Raw genomic sequence first — 19676 nt, forward strand, 5'->3', positions numbered from 1 at the left:
GAAAACTTAGCTCAGTAAAACTCAGTAAAACTGGAGCTGCTGCTGCAGAAGCTGTTCAGCTCCTCTGGCTTCTGAGAGTCCCAGTAGGATTCTGTAGACATCCGACTGGAGGTTGGAAGGTGATAGGGAATGACAGTATAAGAATATAAAAAAATTACTAGTGGGTTTTCTGAGAACATCTTTAAACCATGTAAGTCGTTTCTGTTTGTTTGTTTGTTTGTTTCATGAGTAGGTGACTTTTTTTTTGATGGTTCAAACTATACCCATCAGGTCAATAAATTTTTATACATCCTACACACAGGCAGAGTGAAATCATAACTTTCACAGCTGGAGATCTGCTCACCTAGCTTATCTGTGGGCAGGGAAGTTAACAGAAAACATACTCTTATCACCCCCAGCAAATATTTATTGTTTAGTTAAGGATTAAAAAATGGACATTCTGAATCTGTCCCTGGAGTTTGGCTTTGAAAATCTGCAGTTGCTTTACTACCATTTTTATTCTAATCAAAATTGTCTGCTTCAGGGAAAATCAATTAAGAGTCACCTTCCTCCAAGAGGCTGGAGGCAATTTTTGGAAATTAATCAAGTTCCCAAACACTGCTGTGAAATAGGTGGAATAATACTTCTTTTAGGGATGAGGAAAGTGACAAACTTCAGTCACGTGCCTTGCTTAAGGTCACCCAGTGAAATCGGTGACACAGCTCATCAAATATTTCCCATCCCTCATTACTGCATCCACCGGATCACAAGTCTCCAGCAATTTCCTCAGCATCCAGTGAAATCAACTATTTTTTTTTCATTTGAAGTCTCTTCTTTCTATAGATGGCCAGCAGTTCCATTCATACCAAGAGATCTGTTTTTAAACTCTTTTTCTGGTTCACTCATTCCACCTGACTATTTAACATTTTAAAGGTCTGCTTTGAGGATGTGCCACCCACTCCTCTGGGTTCTACAGTCTTTTCATTCTTTCAGTGACACTGATTTAGTAATTCACCTGTCAGACCTTTCAGAGGGTTTTCCTACAAAACCAATAGACAAAAGGATTCATTTTGTTGTTGTTGTTCCTGGAATTGTTCTTTTAATTTTTATGCCTGGCAGATTAGGCCTGCCAAAAACGGGGCCATTGAATTGACAAGAAGAGAGAAGTTAGGAGAATTGCAGAAGGGAGAAGTTAGAGGCCATGCTTGCTTTTCTGCTGCTTACAGTTAATGCTGCCCTCCCTCGTTTTGGCACTATTAGTATTGTTAGTATTTTGGGCTTTTCCTCACTTTTGTCATCCTTTCATTTCTTTGACACTCTTTCAAGACTGTGACACCCTGCCTCTGGCTGACAGGACAGGTGAGTGTCATTCCTGGAGGAATACTCCTTCCTGCCTCGACAGAGGAGCATGGATAAAAAAAAAATCCTCCTCTAGAGAGACTGAACATAGCATTTCTTTGACGTGCTTAGCCTTAGCTGACCAGACAAACCCCCGTGAGCCAAGGTTTGTATAAGGTGACAGCATATTACCCTCTTGTTGCTCTTTCCCCAGCTCTGGTTTGTTGTCCCTTTTTTGGGAAGAAGTGGAGTTAGTACTTTGTTGCATGAAGGAGTAGAAAAATATAGTGTCCTGGATCCTTTTAGTGAAAGGATTAATTACCTAAAATATTTTGAGTTCAATTTGAGCAGTTGCTTTTATAAACTTCAGAATATTATCTATTGTGAGTGAAATTACTGCATCAGGATTTATGAAAACTGAGCTCAGTCCTTGTCTGAACCTATTTTCTGTAGATTGATTGGCCATATTGTTCTTTAGCATGACAGACCGCGGAAGAATATTAGGCATGAAACATTAATCAGGAAATTATGCATTGCTTTCACAATTAATGTGCAACTGGACTTTGTAATATTGTATTAGCTCTTAACATGCAAATTATTGTAGGTAATTACCTCATTTTTCAGTGGCCATTTGATGGATTGAAGTTTCATGCAGAATGTTCTGTGTAATTTAAAATCTTGCAATGAGTTGCTTTTTTTTTTTTTTTTTTTTTTTTTAATCTTAGTTTTCTTTATCATACACCAGGCATGAAGACCTGCAGCACTGTAACACCTAATGTACAAAGTTCAATTTTTCAATTCTTTTAACTGTAACTAGAGTTGGCAATTTGGTCAAGTGTTACAGTAAAGATGTCTCTTGCTGCAGTATGTTTTTTTAAAAAAAAAAAGCCTGTGGTGCTATTTATAGCATACAAGTCAAGCTTCTTTTTTACAGTCTGCTTAAAACAAAAATTAAGTGGTAGTCTAATATTATCTTTATTCTGTGATATGTGAAAGTGTTATATTCAATGATCTGTGATCAATCAAGTAATATACATCAATTGGAATAATACTGTTACGTGATTAAATGTTAGAATGCTTCAGTAGCTTTAAATTTAACAGTCCTGGACTTTTTTATTTTTTTTCTTCTTCTTGGTCACACATTCACACTGCTACATGTCAGGAAGGCATTATCATAATAAACACAATGTATTAGCAGGTCTTTGACCTGTAGAAATATTTTGACGTATGTGAATACTTCTGAAAATTTAGATAATTATTTTTTTCATGTTTTCCAATCTTACATGTCAGATAGTCACAAGTATTTGTTGTGATCTAGTTTAATCAAAATCCTGCTCCTGTAAAATAGCTCTTCCATAAAAGTCAAGCAATACAAAGTCGAGTGTCTATATTTAAATAGATTTTAACAGATAATAAAACTCTTGAGATTAAAATGGTTTTATTCACTGAGACAGTTTGCTCTGCAGTATGCAATTTGTGTCACATAATGTAAAATACAATTAAAAAAAAAAAAAAAAGGAACTGAAATACAAGCACAAATAAAAAGTATCTTATAAAATTAAACCAAAAATTTCCTAAGTCAGATAGAGAATGAAGACAGGGTATGAAATCCTGACTTAAATCCTGACTGTATTTCTATGGCTTTTTTTTCTTTCCTGCCTACATGGCTGTGAAACCCATATTTCAAGCCCTGCTACCAGAATTTCCCTTCCCCAACATCTTCTATATTTTCTTTTCCCATTTAAAGAGAAAGTTAAAGAATTAGAGGATGTCAAGCACAAGTGAGAATTGATTTTGCATTTGTAGGTAACGGTTTGGCATTTCAGAATATATAGTTTGCATCACATAGTTGGTTTACCAGCACAAAGGTTTGTATCATGTCTGTTGTGATAAGAACTACTGACTGTCATTTTCTCAGAAAATATTTAAATGGGTATGTGAAATCGCATCTGAAAAATGTTTTTCTCCCACCTAATGGCAATGTCAAGCCTTCTCTTAAATGGAATATAGTAATTTGCAAACAATTTCTATACTCAAGCTATATGCTAGTAGACTGATGGAAAATACTGTTTCTTATCCAGTGTTTAATAAGTGATGGCAAGAAAATAGATGAGAGTTGTGATCCCTAAATGAGATGCTAATTAACAGTGCATAGATAATTCAGGTTCATGCCTTTATCAAGCAAGGGTGGTTGATTTTTAGTGATGGATGCACCTTGTAGAGCTGGGTAGTCTGGGACACTTCTTAGGACAGTGTTTCCAAGGAAACTGGAATTTGCCAACTAGAGGTGTGTTTATACTCTGAGAAGGAAAGGTGCACACCCAATGTCAGTGTGTATGGAGCTGGATTGTATCTACTGAAAAAATATTTGTGAAGAGCTCATTAAAGTTAACTTCTCTGCCTTCCTCCTTTCCCCAGCACAAAAGTTTTCAGTGTGCAGGTAATGCTAAAGATATTGCCCTCTTCACCTAAATAAAAATGGTATTCATTTGTAATAACAAAAGAGCAACTACAATGATAAAAATGAAGTCCTTGTATTCTGTAGTCTGAGTGTGAAGAATAGTTGAAATAGGTAGCTAGCCATTCAAAATGCTGTACTTTCAATCCATGACACATTTTGTAAGCTGTCTCTAAATATTTCAGGCCTAAATGGAAAACAAAGCTGAACAATCTTGCCAATGATAGTATTTCTCTGAGAAATGGGAATTGGTGTAAAGGCCTCTACTGATTACAGTTGCAAGATTAGAAATTAAAGCGGGAGGTGAGTTGTGCTATGCTGTGCAGAGGAGCATGACTTTATGTATGCTGGTAGCTATGTACACAGCAGTAAAATACCATGAAAAGATGCTGTCTAGGTCTAGAAAGTGGCACTGAATGGTCGTTCATGCTGTTTCTCAGCTAGGCAAGTCTCCAGCTTGGTTTTGAATAGCTTAACGTGAAGTACTTTGAACTCTGTCCTGAAATCAAAAAGAAATTATTTCATTTTTTGTTATTACTTTATGCCTCAGGTATATGACTTGATAATTTTGGAACGTGCCGGTGTATACACTAACTGTGTTAAGAGACTGAATTCTTGGAATACGTCTTAATAATACAGTTGTTGACAGCTTCAGCCAAGCAATGGTTTGCTCACAAGAAGAAAATGCACATTGAAAGTCCCAGTTGAATAGTTAACTAGGTGCAACTGCACACAAAAATATAAGCCATGGACCTTGATGAATATTCTCTCTGTTGTCTGCATTCTCTTCAGGATCTTAGGAGGCACCTGTAGCCTTAGATATGTAGCACTGGTATGTTTCCCTGTGAGCTATTGTAAGATGCTGTCATTATCAAGCTGGAAAGGATCAATGTGAGCTGCCTGTCACCTCCGATTTGCCACATATTATTATTGTATTTTCCAAGAGTAAGTTTTTTTTTTTTTTTTTTTTTTTTTTTTTTTTTTTTCCCCTGGTCTTACTTCACATGGCATGCAAAGCCACACACAGTGTCACCTTGCTAAGACTGGGGAAACTATAGTTGCCAGTATAGGTAATAAAAATAAAAAGGTACAAAGGGTAAGAATAATGCAAGAATTTCTAAAGACAGTTCTTAATTAAATACCTTTTTAAACTGTTTTAATCCTGTAAGTTATTCATAATATTTTCTTCGGCATCTGTAGTCGTCTCTGGATTTGAAGTATGATGATGCTTCCTCTTGATTATAAATTTTGGTATTGCTAATTAAACTAAGAAGTAATAAGTAATCTTGTAAAATTTAATTTAAAACTAATGACAGCCAACCTGACAGAAAGAGAATTTTTTAAAAAAATAAAAAAATAAAAAAGCTAAGAAGCATTTATGTTGACTTAAACAATTTAGGTTGTTCACAGGAATCGATTGCCCCAGTTCCCAGAAGCATTTGAAGTGACAGACGTTCTATTCTGTCAATATTAGAAATACTTGCATTTTTTGCAACTCAAATTCATTAAAGAACTTCAATTATTTTTTTCTTGCTGAAGTCATTCTGAAGACCAAATAGATCAAATGTTTCACAGATGATGATGATGCAATAATATTTCAGAAATCTGAAATTATCCCCAGTCAGATAGCAAAATAATAGACTGATGGTGCCCTGAACCTCTAACAGAAAACGGGTCTCCTACAAATCATATGCACTCTACTGCTTAGGTGTGTTTCCCCAAATATTAAAGCAGATTGCTTCAATATGGAATGAAACATAATGCAAGGATTGACTGGAAGCTGATCAATATGGCACAGAACAGTTATGATGGCTCCTAGTATAAGTAATTGGTGTCTAACACCACAAAAGTTATCACATTCAGTCATTGAATACCTACCAGAATCATTGTTATTTTTCATCTGTCCTGACAGAATTAATTCCATCACATTTTAAATCATATAGAAAAATAAGTTGCATTTTATTATGCAACCTTCTTTGTCTGTTCTACTCTACCCACAATTTGTTTTTGGATTCCTGATGTTTCTCCATCCCTTGTAATGTTCAGAACTGCCAAAATGAAACAAAGTGATTGCAGTATCAGTGCTTTCAGGGAATAGTTGAGTCTTTTATGCTCAGCAGGAACTCTTCCCCGGTGAGGCTATGTGAGATCATATAATAGAAAAGAGTTGTTGTTGCAGTGAGTAAAGCCAACCTCATACTGTGCTGCATCACCAAGAGTGCAGCCAATAACTCCAGGGGAGTGATCCTCCTCCTCTGTTGGCACTTGGGAGAGCACAACTGGAGTACTGTGTCCAGTTCGGGCTCCCTTCTTAAAGGAAGACATGGATGTACCAGAGAGAGTCTGGTGGAGAGCCATCACTGGTTAATTTGACTTTATTGGAAATCACATCAAAGCCCTGTCAGTAAGCTTAGCCATTTCGGCCAGATTCAGACTGGATGAGTTGGTGGAAAACACAGATTGAAAACTGTCTGCTTTCAAAGGGTTGTGTTTGACAGTAGAAATCCAGGGGCCCCTTATGAGCACTGTGACTCAGGGATCAATGCTGCTTAATGTCTTTGTTAATAAGCTGTGGCTGAGAATGAGGAGGTTAAGGCCAAAACCTTAAAAGAAGAAGGAAGGTGGAGATATTATTGCTGTCTACAGCTGTTTTCTGGGAGTATATAGAGAAGATGATACGACAGTCTTGGAGTCTCTCAGTGAAAGGATGAGAGGCAACAGTCATAAGGATTTTTTTGATGGTTGAACTTGATAATCTTAAGGGTCTTTTCCAACCTAAATGATTCTGTGAAAAATGTTTTCATAATGAACATGGTTAAAAAAAACTATATCTGTTCAACGGTGTTCTGAACTCTCCAACGTTGGAGACTTTCAAAATGCGACAGGACTAAACTCTGAGCAACCTGACCTAGTGAGAATCATTTAGGTTGGAAAATACCTTCAAGATCATCAAGTCCAACCATTAATGTTAAAAGGACTTTGAGCAGGAGGTCCCTTCCAACCTAAATTATTCTGTGAAATTTGGTATGTTACCTTAATTATAAATAGAGATTTAAATGGTTTTACCAATGATGAAATTTCTTATATAAAAAGAAGTGCATGGATATTTTCATGTATTTAAATAAGGCATTGGATTATCTGCTGATTTCACTATATTGTCAGTGTGGCTGAATTCAGTTCTGTCTGTTCTGAAGCAAATAGTTAAGATATGCAAGTAATGTCCATCATTCAGACTACTTATTCAGTACAGTTTAATTTCATGGCAAATGAGCAAAACCAAGAAAAATAAAAGCAAAAGAAAATGAACTAAATTTCTCTCCATCAGGATCTTTCACCCTCTAGTCCTCTTCCTTCCTCTGCTTGACCCTCTGTCCAAACAACTCTCATAAGTGTTGACAGGGCTGTCAAGTTTAGTTAGCTTTTCAAGTCTCCTGGCATCCGTTCTCTTGTCAGCAACTGTATGAGGGAGTGCTAAGCTATTATGAAGCTCATTTTAATCCATCAGATGTCCAGGAGCATCTGGGACTTACAGTAGAGTTTGAGTTCAACAGAAGCATCCATTCAAGTGATACGTATGATTACATAGACAAGAGAATGTTCTATGCTGAATCACTATAGAAATATAAACTTTTAGGTAGCTAATGCCAGGAGATAAAGAAAAAAGGGTATTTCAAAGAATGTGTAGAAGTCACTAGAGAAGGAGAATACAGTAGGAAGTTAAAAGCAAAGATATAATCAATAAAGAATAATTATAGTCTCTGTTAGGATCTGTGAAAATGTATTGTTGCATACTTTTGAGCTGATACAAAATGCCATCTAGTTGAAAGAATTGGCAACCAATTTTCACAATCAGTAAAAGCTTTCAAGATTTACTTTTGTATGAATTTATTCTAAATTAGTATAAAAGCTTCTGGAAAAGATGTGTTTATTAGCCAACCATCAACAGCTTTCCTTCCTACTTGTTTTATAAAATCAAAAATATTGGCTATTCAAAATATTGACTTCCACATCCAATCAGATCAAGTTGTCAGCTCCCATTCTGCACTTGTTAAATCTTCAGCCAAGCACCTTCAGACTTTTTCATGCATGGAAAAAAATTGCATAAATTGTGAAAATACACTCCAGTGGGAGTGGGGTGGGTGCAGGTGGGTGGGGGTAGCACAGAAAGAGAGAGAGAACCTGATTTGTCTAATATGTAGGAAGTTTGGTATTCAAGGCCATCTTTGAATAAAACTTGATTTTTTTACATGCACTGAGTTCCCTCTCTTCTGGCCTACTGGTTCCTTGGGTCACAGAAAAGAAGTGTAGTGTCAGTGCTTTTTCTGTTTGAGTGTATTGTTTAAGTAGTATTTCATATGCATAGGTTGTTTGGAGGTCAAATTCAAAAGTTTGAGTTCTCTGACTTTTTCTCTATTTATGCAAGCCAGGTGCTTGTTTTCACCACTTGCCGTGATCTCACAGTTAAACCTACCTCAGTCCAGTAAAGAATAACAGTTCAGATGTGTATGTCCAAGTAGATGTCCATGTAGATCATAAATTTCTGCTTTTTCTGAGTCCTAGTTAATGCTTTTCCATGTCAGTGGGATAGGCGTATGGGTGTATGACTCCACTGAGCACTGGTCACCTGTGCATTGAGTGCTACTGGGCAATGTCCCAGAATTTATGGAAATAAAATGCTGGTCTGGGAGAAACAAGTTTCAAGGATTCTTTGTTTCAGAAAATATTTTTTTTTGAAAATTGTTCTTAGGAAACAGATAAGCTCTAATTCATTATCTGTGATAAATTCTTTAAGTTGCTGGAAGTGCTAAGCAGTCAACACTCACCTAAATGCTTGAATTTTGTGGGCTTTGAGTTTCCCTAGAAAGGTTAAACTGGTTTCAAATAACATATGCAATATGTCCTGAAGGCACTGATCATCTTGGAGCAAGAGATTTTGCAGGTGCAGACTGAGTTTCCAGTGCGCAGATGTGTTTTTATGAATGTTACCAAGATCCTCTCTGCAATTTTATTCCTACCATTTTTTACATTGCTTATCCTAAATTAGCTTGAGAGCTTTTTAAAGTTCAAAATATATCTTCTGAAAAATGAACTTCCGTAGTATATCTTGTACAGTCTCTTCTGATAGTAATTATATATCTGAAATAGAAAACATTGAATATTCTAATTTTCAACACAATTTAGAAAATACAGAAAAGTCACTATAAATAATAGAAATTAATTAATAGAAATGAAGTAACATTGACAGTAATTTAACATTTCTGTCTGTGAAATAACCATAAGCAGGACATTATTTTCTAGGGTTAAGTTTTAAACTTCATGGACTGATCAGGGACAGATGGTGGTAAATTTTCAGAAATCCAGTGTTTTTCCACTAGTATTCAAATAAGAATCATGGTACTATTACTTTTTTTTTTTTTTTTTTACTTTTTTTTTTTTACTTTTTTTTTTTACTTTTTTTTTTCTGAGAAATGTTCATGGGGATTCAGAGTACAGTAGTACATATATATTAATAAAATCAATATGCAGATGTAGAACAAATATAGACATTCTTGAATATAATATAAATATTTAATGTATTAAAAGCTTATGCAAGTATTTTGATATGACTAAAGCTCATGTATTAGTGTATTACCAAATTGAACTATGGTACATAGTTCATATGTACTTACATTGTTAGTACAATGTAGTGATAAATATTTAGTAATACAGTATGTGACAGCAACAAAAAATGACGATAGAAATGTGGGGGGAATAAAATAAATATCAGTATAGGTATGGTATTAAAAAAAAAAAAAAAAAAAAGTGCAGGCTTATTGCTAGAGGAAAGTTATAATGGGTGAGGCCCCAGTTCTACCACCCAAGTGTATGCCCCTGGGCACTACATGAGAGTGTCTTGAGAGATCAAAAGAATGAGACTTATTGGGAGATAACGTTCTTATCTTGTCAGGTTCCATCAGCAAAAATTTTTGTGTGCTGCCTTTTATAAGATAAGGGAGCTTAACACACGCTCACAAAAAAAATAGTTTGCGGATCTGTAGATTGAGCTAGGATATAGTGGATAAAGTCTTCAGCACTCAATAAACTTCCCCAAGAAGCCAAGTACTGGGTGTATTACAGCTAAAAGACTTAGGAAATTCTTAATTGGGAACATTAAGAATTTCCTATTTCGTAATGATTTTATCACTGCAGTCCATATGTGGAGAACCATGTCCCAGTTTGCTTGGTTCACCATTTGGGACATGACTCCTCCTTTCATAGGTTGTTTCCAGAAATTAAGTGCCCAGTTCTGGGGATATTTACTCATTTGTGTTCGTGCATTAAGTCTTCCTGTCTTTTTGTTAGAGGGAGGGTTTTACTGTTACTGAAATATGCTGGGAAAAGAAGATGGCAGCCCAAATTATAATTACTTTTCTGCATCTTCTCCAATCATTTACATGGCTTATGCTTGTAAATTAAGTGTTAATGAAATCCAAGTGGGGTAACAGTGTGGAACATCAGAGCTGCAATTGACTGGAGAAGTAGAGAATGTTTGAATATCTCCAAGGAAATCACTTCACTTGAGCAAAAATGCTGGGATGTTATGTGACATGCACAGAAACATCAGTCTATTACAGAATTTATCTCAAATATAAAGAACAGAAAATTCATCTCATATAATAAAATGTACTTTTTTGTATTTTTCTTTAGGATAGATATTTTAGGTTTTCTTCCTTGTAGCATTATTACTCAGTATTTACATCTGAGCTGAGCAGCTGTTGCATATATATTATATATGTGCCCTTTTCACAAGTGTTTAGCAGTCTAGCTGACTGACTTCACCAAGTAGAAGTGATCTCTCAAATGCATTTATGTATATTCTGATATAAAAGGATTTTATGTGATGAATACATGTTATGAATGTTATAAACCACTAGTTCTAAGGTTAGTAACTTCAGAAATCTGATTTATGAAAGTTTGCTTGTAGATCTTCAGGGAATCTTGACATAATTTTCAATTTTGTACACAGTTAACTTCTGGGTGGAATTTGCCAGAGACATGCAGGAGAGCACTACTGGTTGTGTGATGTTGTGTAGAATATAAACACAGTATAATGCCTCAGCTCTGAAACTACTATATATATGTGATACTTTAAATATACCTATCCTTTTATTATTATTTCCTTGACCATGGCATTCAAATTCTTAGGAGAGTGTTCATCATATTACGATCATGAAAATTTGAATTAGGGTTGATTTAGTATGTGGCAGATACCTTCAGTGCAGGTATCTCGAGTCATACTGTCACTATTATATTCTCTTTAGACTGCATTGATGGCATCTTTTCTGATTAGAATGTACCAGGGTGAAATGAGAGTGGAAAGCAGGTGAATTTCAGCCCTCTCATTGAACCAGTCTGGAGAACCTTTAAAAGTAGGTTTGACTAACATAACAAATGGGGTTTTTCATAGTTCTGATGCTCCTGATTTAACAGGTGTTAGAAGCTTTATGCAGGTTTTGCACTAAACTCTCTGAAACAGAGTTAAAATAAAAGTGGAGTGAACAGTGACATAAATAAAGAAGCTAATATAGTTAGTGCACTAGTACCTTATTCTCAGAGTGATAGTCTGTGGAACCAAACCAGAGTTGTTTTATCTGCTGGCAACTAGCTGATCCAAAAGAATAGCAGCTCTGTTCTAAACTAGGTGATGCTTCTGCAGATTCTTCCTATAAACAAGCAGAACTGACTACCTCATGCCCTAGGAAGAGTGAGAAGGCAAAAAGCATATTGAAGGCAGTCATTGTTTCTTCTTCATTAGGTTTCTCTGTGTCTCCAATTACACAAGTGTCATTAAACACCTAAAGAGCATATCTATTAAAATGTATCTCATAGGATCAGACCATGGATTAGAGCATTTACATGATGAGAGCTGAGTAGTGGGATGGTACAGGATAATCATATTTTGTACTGGAGACTTGTGTTTTGACTCTAACTATAAAAACAATGTTTCCCCTTACGTATTTTAATACTGGACCCATAATACATGTAACCGCAAAGTCTTTAATAAATTTGGTAAGGTCTAAGCCACAGAACTCATTCAGTCTGTATGAAAAAAGATTACAGAGACATTTGAAGAAAAGATTGCAGGACTAAGACGTCTCTAAATTTCTAACATCCGTTACCTGAATACAAGACCTGAAACAGACAGAAATAGACAAAAAAAATGAATTTAGTATATGTTGCAGTTATGGCTATTTTAGTGTGTAAGATCTCCAGTCAGGATCTCCAGTGGTGCCAACATTAGGTGCGTTGGGCAGAGCATTGGGAGGAGAAGCAGTCTGTGGTTGTACATCCCCAGCAGAGCTGCAGCTCGCAGCAGCAGGTTGTTGGACTTGCTGAGTGAGACATGGCCTCTTTTAGTAGCCTGTCTCTTAAGTCAATGGATCTGTGTCTTTGGCTTTAGAACACACTTCTAGTATCTTGGAACAGGCTTGCACATAATATTTGGCATACGTGCTCTGATGCATTTGAAAAAGGACTGAATGATAGACTGCCTTCTCTAACATTTTCTCTTTAGTCCCCTTGGAAAAAGTGTTCTTTCTGAATTTGCATTGCTGTGTTGTTGTTGTTTTGTTTTATTTATTTATTTTTCCCTTCTGTCTCAATGGCCAGAATGTATTGCTCTTTGTTTCCATTGCAACGCAGAGCTTCAGCATGCAAATGCTGCCCACTTGCTTCACACAACCTCCCTTCCCATGTTTTTTGGCATGCTGATGGCCTTTTGCCAAGTGTTTGAAAGGCTGTCCAGTCTTTCTGAGAGTTTTTACATGTTCAGTGTTCTTTGATAAAGACTATTCCCAAAAGTTCGTTGTCCTTCAACTTGCCCTCAGTAGTAATGATTTGTATTTGAAAATATCCTTTGTAAATACCATCGATATCTCTCTATAAACTGTCCCACACATTTTGCTGTACATCAGGTAAGGATTAATGTTTGGTAAAATGAGCAGTTTTAAGTTAAATGGATGGATTACATGAAGATGAAGAATCACAGACTGGATGAAATTAAAACATAAAATATTACCTAGAATATGGTTGCTTCATAAAGTTATTATTGAGTTTCAAGTGACACAATGGTTTCTATGTGTTGGAGATTCAAATATTCAAATCAACAGGTGTCACAAGGATATAACTCAATACAAATTTCAAACAAAAGTATTTTGCCAAGATTAACATCATTATCTTGAATAGTATCACATTTGCTTTATTGGGGGGAGGCATGTTCACAATAAAATACTTTGAATTTTTATTTATCAGAGTGATACTTTGTGTTGGAATATAATTGAGTGCAATTGAAAGCAAAATTAAACCTAACTAATTTAAATATAGTCTGGTATGAATATTTAAAACAAAGCAAAAATAATTGTGAATGAAGGAAAAGTATTTCTCTTTTTATCCACCTTATAATATTTTGAGGGGTTTTATATATATATATTTATATATGTATATAACAAGTATACATATTTTGCTTGGCTGGGAGGACAAACAAATCAATTATTCACATTACTTTACTGGAGTACTAAAATATTCAACTTGTTGATTTACTATGGATATATCTGTGTTGTTCTCTCTCTTGAATTCAAATCAGATGCCTGACTGGTAAAATTATACTGTACAGACTGCATCATAGGAGAAAAATGGATTATTCATTGCTTATCATCTAATGTTACAGGAAAAGGTATTTTCATTGACACATTCACAAAGAGACAGATGTATAGTTATTTTTGGCTATTACATCACACTGACATCGTGTTAAATGGAAAATTAAAATTCTGAATAACTCTAAAACTCTAAGATGTTCCCCTCTAATTAAAACATAATCACAAACGAAGTCAAACTCCAAAACAACAACAATACCATCTCAGCTGCAAAAATTTTAAAATGAAAATCATATTTACTGTTTGTATTTGAGTGAGATTTTTTGTTTTGGTTTGGTTTTGTATCTGGTGACACTTTATAATGGAATTTTCATATAGGCTCTTGGAACTTGCTCTAGTGGGAGGTGTCTCTATCTATGGCAGGGGCGTGGAAGTAGATAATATTTAAGGTCCCTTCCAACCCTAACTATTCCATAATTCTACGAACAATAACTAGATGATATGAGATAGCACTCTGAATAATGATGGGAAATGTTCGTCCGATTGACATGAAATAGAACTATGCAGTTACTTTATATAAGCAGTTACTCTTGTGGATTCAAAAAGCAGTTTTTTTTTTTTTTTTTTTTTTTTTTTTTCTTTTAAATTCACTGTAAATAAGAAAACACTATAATTTGAGTCTTCCTCCCAGTTTCTTACAGTTTTACCTAGTCTGGACAATGGCCATCATGTTTGTAAGCGATGAAGGACTGTGTAGATATACTGTGAAAAATAACAGGTTTCAATTTACAGTGTTTCTAAGCGTATATCCTCAAAAAGCAAGTCTATTCACTCCCATACTGAAGGAGTGGAAATTGATGTCTATTGTTTTTGGAAAATCAAGAGCTATGGAATGATCTGGAAGAACATTATCTCACCATTTGAAGAATGAATAATTAAATAAAAGTTTAAAATGTGGAAACTGATCATCTTGATTCTAATCCCCAAATATTGCCCTGGATAATGCTGGTGAAACTAATTCTCTCTGAACTCAACATAATTTTTGGAAAACTTGGGAAATATTTATTACTTCATTTACTTCATTTAGTAGACAGAGAGAAAATACTATATAATTTTTTTTTTTTCCTTTTCTTAAGCATATATTTTCAGTGCATTGAACACAAAACTATTTTTGAAACATTAATGAAAACAATATATCACTTATGAAGAATTCTACCTAAGATCTTGGAAATCTTATATTTCCATGATTGTTTAATTTGTCAAACTCTTTGTGGAAAAATTGAGCCCCGGAAATTTATCTCATACATCTCTCTGGACATATTAAAGCAATAGAAGGTAATAAGGTGAATACGTTGTATTTTTTTTTTTATTTTTTTATTTTTTTCATCTTTAAAGCATACGCTATGGCTGGTACATAGGTCAAACAATCTTATTTTGGTTCCTTTCTGATTGTTTTTTCAGACTGGGAATATAAATCAGGTTTCTTTAGTTGACATAGATTATTTTTCTCTTGTTCCCTTTCCCTCAGCAGCCTGATCTCTTTTTCTGTATGTGCTCAAAAATAAAACACTTGGTTTTATTTGTATCTACTTTATTGTGAGTGTTAAAGAGACTTATGAAACATTTTGCATGTAAGAAAAAAAAGCATATCTGACTGTTCAAGAACATTTTTCTAATACTGAAATGCTTCTCTGCCAAACTCTTGTTTTAAAGACTAATTAGTTTATAATTACAACTTGAATATAATTGTTTGATTTAGAAGCTAATAATTGTGGTAATAATCTGCTTCACTTAAGTAGGAAAAAAATATTTGATATTTGGCAAATTCCTTCACCATTGTTATGTAGCATTTTTCCATGCTCATGTACACCTAGAACTTAAAGTCTCTACGCAGTGGATTAAACAGCATATGGCTAAGCATTAATGGTTTTTATTTTATTTATTTATTTATTTTCCCTTCCATGAAAAGACAACTTTATTGATTATTCCTGCAGCTGTGCTTGAAAAGATAGGAAGTCAATAGCTGAGGAGTACCATTCTTTCTAAGATGGTGCTCCCACAATACAGTACCCCACGCTACTGGGCCAGTCCCCAGGCTTACAAGGACTGTAGTTACAAAGATGCCTAAGCTCTCCTGGCAATGTTCTTTTAAGTAGCAGACCTTTGGGTGCAAATCAGTGATAAATGTAACTGTGGTGATTCAAAACAAAACAAATCTATCTCCTAATTCCTGTTCCTGTTTTTCTGCAGTAACTTGTTTTTATTGGAGTTGAAAAAAAGACCAGAGAGGGAAGCAGCTGACACACAGGCACGCGTTACATTCTGCCAATGCATTGCAGAGACATTGAGCTAAATTCTGAACACGGTTGATGAATTTACCCAAACCTGTCTGTTGGTACCTTAAAATATCATTTTGAACACTCGGGATCCAGCATGGAGTTAAATGAATATGAACTCTGGCTATCTAAACACCCTTTTGAACAAAAGCTGGCACAGTGTTGAAAGTGTTAAGGTGGCTCTTGCCTATTTTTAGGTAGCTACAAGTCATTAAGGTTCATCGTGCTTACTTCTTGCTATTTGTAAGCATTGTTTCAAGAGTTCTGCGTGCATGGGCCTTGCAGGACTGGGAGCTGTCAGAAAGGTTGCATTGGTTGCATCCAGCATCCCCTTTCTACTCATTGTGAAGCAGTAAGGAAGAAGTATTAATGCAACAAGCTATGACTTTTTTTTTTTTTTTTTTTTTTTTTTTTCTGAGCTTAGCTTTTAATATTGTTTGTAGTGTAATAGAAAGTCTTGATTATTTATATCCTAGGAAATTCCTTTTCTACCTAACTCTAGGTATAAAATGCAATATAGATTATGCCTGAATCATGCATGGAAAGCATGTTTAAGTGACAGAGGAGAACTTTAAATGAAGTTGATTTAACCTGCTGATGGGCAATGTTGATACACACAGTGAAAATAGCTATCCATAGCTTGATAAGAGTTGTTAATCCTGGAAATTTTTATTTCGGAAAGGGAAAAGACTTTCCCTTTCTTAATTATGTTGCATATAAATGAAAAGTAGGCATCTGATAAATATCTGTTGTCATCATAAAAACAAACAAAAAACAATTGTAGCATTTACAAGTAAGAATGCTAACTTGTTTACTATTTTATTATTGCTTTCACATCCTGAGTAGAGCAAAATTATTCATCGTGGATTATATTGTGTGTTTCTGTTAGCACATGAATCAAAGGAAGTTCAGCTCAGTCAAACAATGGGAAAAAATGGATGTCAGTGTTCATGATTAATTTAAACAATAAGTTGTTGAGTGTCCAAAAATACATTTTAATGTCAAACATGAAAAGAGGTAATGTGTAATAATCACAATTTTCAAATAGTGGCAGTAGCTCTGAGATTGCTTGTAGCACCAAATAAGAATGTTGCATCTGTTTGAAATGATCAGGGCTTAAGTTCCCTGGGGCAGGGCAGGGAAGAAAATATGTGCTAAGGGTACATGAATGATGGATTCTAGTCACATGAAATCAGATCTCACAGGGATCAGTTAGTGTCTCCAGCAGAAAGGTTTCATGCATGGTTTTTACAAATAAATCCCAGATAAAACAAGAAGTATTTAGAAGCACGCACTTTATCCAGATTACACTTCAAATCTGCTATGGATGCAGAGGAACCAGGGAACAGAGCCAGGTTACTTATGGAAAGGCTTATTAGCAGTGTGGAAAGTACTGTGGAAATACATCTGTAGAGCTCCTGGACTAAGCATACTTCTTACTTCTTACACAAAATGTTGTAGTTGTTTGCCCCCCCCCCCCCGTGCAAGCTAATACATCTGCAAAAATTATAATTCTGGTGACCACTCTGCACATAAATCCAAGCATGTGTAAAGTGGTACCAGAAAAAGGTTTCTGCTGGTTCCAGGCTGAGCATGTGGATCCACTGAAATAAATGTATCCTGTGCTGTAAGGTATGACCTACACCTCTATTGCATCAGAGAGGTTTTTTTTCCTGTTACTCAAGGTATCCAGATAGCCTGTTAGCTTATTCATAAACAGGCACTTTGTTCAACATACTTGACAGTTTTTGATGAATCAAAACTTCGTTTGCCTATTTTCTCTTCTTTTCTATTACATCTTCCAAAAACCAAATTTGTCGTGGGAGGGGAGGCGGAAGGTATTCCAATTAGAAAAAAGACTCAGATCGTATCTAGTTTCAATTAATTTTTCTCAACCTTTTATATGTTTTGGACCTGCTTTTAAATCATTGGAAAAATCTCCTGCTGACTTGAGTAAATGAAAAAATAGCTGTATATCATGTTGTCATGACCTGGAAGTGAGTAATTACTGCTTCCAGCTACGATTGATCAGGAATGTGACTTGTTAAAGGCAAGCAAGATTGTGCTGCAGTATGCAGATTAACTGCAAAGACCTCTGAATTTGGTGTGAGCTAATGCAGTAGAATCTGAAGTCTCTGAAGATTTTATGGTATGTGCATATGTTCTATGGTATGAGAGGAGATATGTGAAAACTTACTCTTCTTAGGGGAATTCAAGTATCCCCTATTCATGGAAGACTCATACTGATAAGTTAGATAGTTTCTAACGCTTGTTGTTAGCTCATCTCACAAACTCTACCATGTATGTCTAGTGAGGACATTGACTGACAGAGAGCACTGGATCACCTTCAGGTTGCTGCAGTGGCTTCTTTCTTCCCCCTGCACACACACTGCAGGCTTCAGCCTGGGCTTCTGGTGATAGAGAATAAATTCTTTCTCTCATCCTGCCTTAAGTGAGCACTGGAAGTGTGTTAACGCTGAAATGGTACCAGGTTGATTTTCTAGCCCGAGGTCCTCTGATGGAGGAGATCATCACCCCACAGTGGGGTCAGTTCAATTCTTGGAAGGGTGCCCTCCCAGCTGGACCCATGAAGTGGTCAGTACAAAAATGAGTGATGGATCCTCAACTTCATCGTCTGGTGTGAAAAGCTCAGAGAGCAGCCAGATGGGTATTTAACTTCAGGTATCTGCAGAATATACCTCAAGGGAACTACAACAGGTTAAACTGAATCTGCAGTCAGTAAACAGAGATAAGATTCGAAAATAATCGGTATGATTATCTACACTTAATTTCTGTAATTTATATTTGTTTGCATATTTATAGATTTACATTATATAATGAATTCCTGTATTGCATATATTCCATATACACCTTTTATATATAAAAAATAAATAATTATTTAATATAACTTTAGATAGTTTTTCACCTTGAGCCACATAGCTTGAAACAATATTTTAATTAATTCCAGTAATGATCTCCAAAGAGGAGTAGACTTTATTTTAATTCAGGTCAGTTTCTCTATTTTTTTAATATTTAGTTAAGCCTAAGGTCAAAATATATCCAAACGGCCTCTGGGTGAGTCTGAGCTGACAACCTGTTGTTTCAGTGTTTTGCATAGGTGAGTAAATAGGATGCAAACTACTGGAGTGCTGTATAGAGAAAGGCTCGTTATCTGTTGTTGTCAGTCATGCTGTTCTGCTTATAAAAGAGTCCTGGACCTCAATCCTTACTGCTCTGCCTCTTGTATGATTGATTTTATACCAGTGATAAATAGATATGTCATGCTACTAAATCATGGTGGTAGAATATTATATTTAGCTGTGGTGTAGGGTATAATTTTAAAAGATGGAAGCATAAGGAGAATCATTACATACTTTCACTTATTTCAAAATAGTGTTACTTCCAAAATATTTTTTTCCAAACTTTTCAATAAGTAGTAAAACTCTACTAAAGTGTACTTCTGTAAATCTGAAAATACTGTTGCACCTTTAAATGTGTGCTGGTGTAATTAATGGGGGACAGGACTTCTTGTTTGGTTGTTAGCTTTGAATTCTGCTCTACACCAGGAGTTTTCTTTCATCAGTATTTCTGTAGTCTTTGGCTGTGATCTTATCTCTCTATCATATGTAGTAATAAAGTTCTTGGCACTGTAGTATGTGATCATAATAGAAAAAAAAAAAAAATCCTGCTATTCTAATTATTCTAATTCATGACAGTGCTTCATTAGCCTTTGAGATGAAAGATCTTGTATTTCACTTCTGGATATCCAGTGTGCAGTGAGGAGCTAGAACACATCTAGGTGGAGAGTGAGGTGTTTAGCAAAGTTTCTAGAAGAAAGCAATTGTCTTCTATCAACTTTATAATATAAAGTTCCATTTGTTCTGAAATTTGATTAAGGCTTTGTTTTTCTTAAAAACACATTAATACATTTTC

This window comes from Oxyura jamaicensis, chromosome 13 (assembly GCF_011077185.1).
Source record: "Oxyura jamaicensis isolate SHBP4307 breed ruddy duck chromosome 13, BPBGC_Ojam_1.0, whole genome shotgun sequence".
Classification (NCBI taxonomy): domain Eukaryota; kingdom Metazoa; phylum Chordata; class Aves; order Anseriformes; family Anatidae; genus Oxyura; species Oxyura jamaicensis.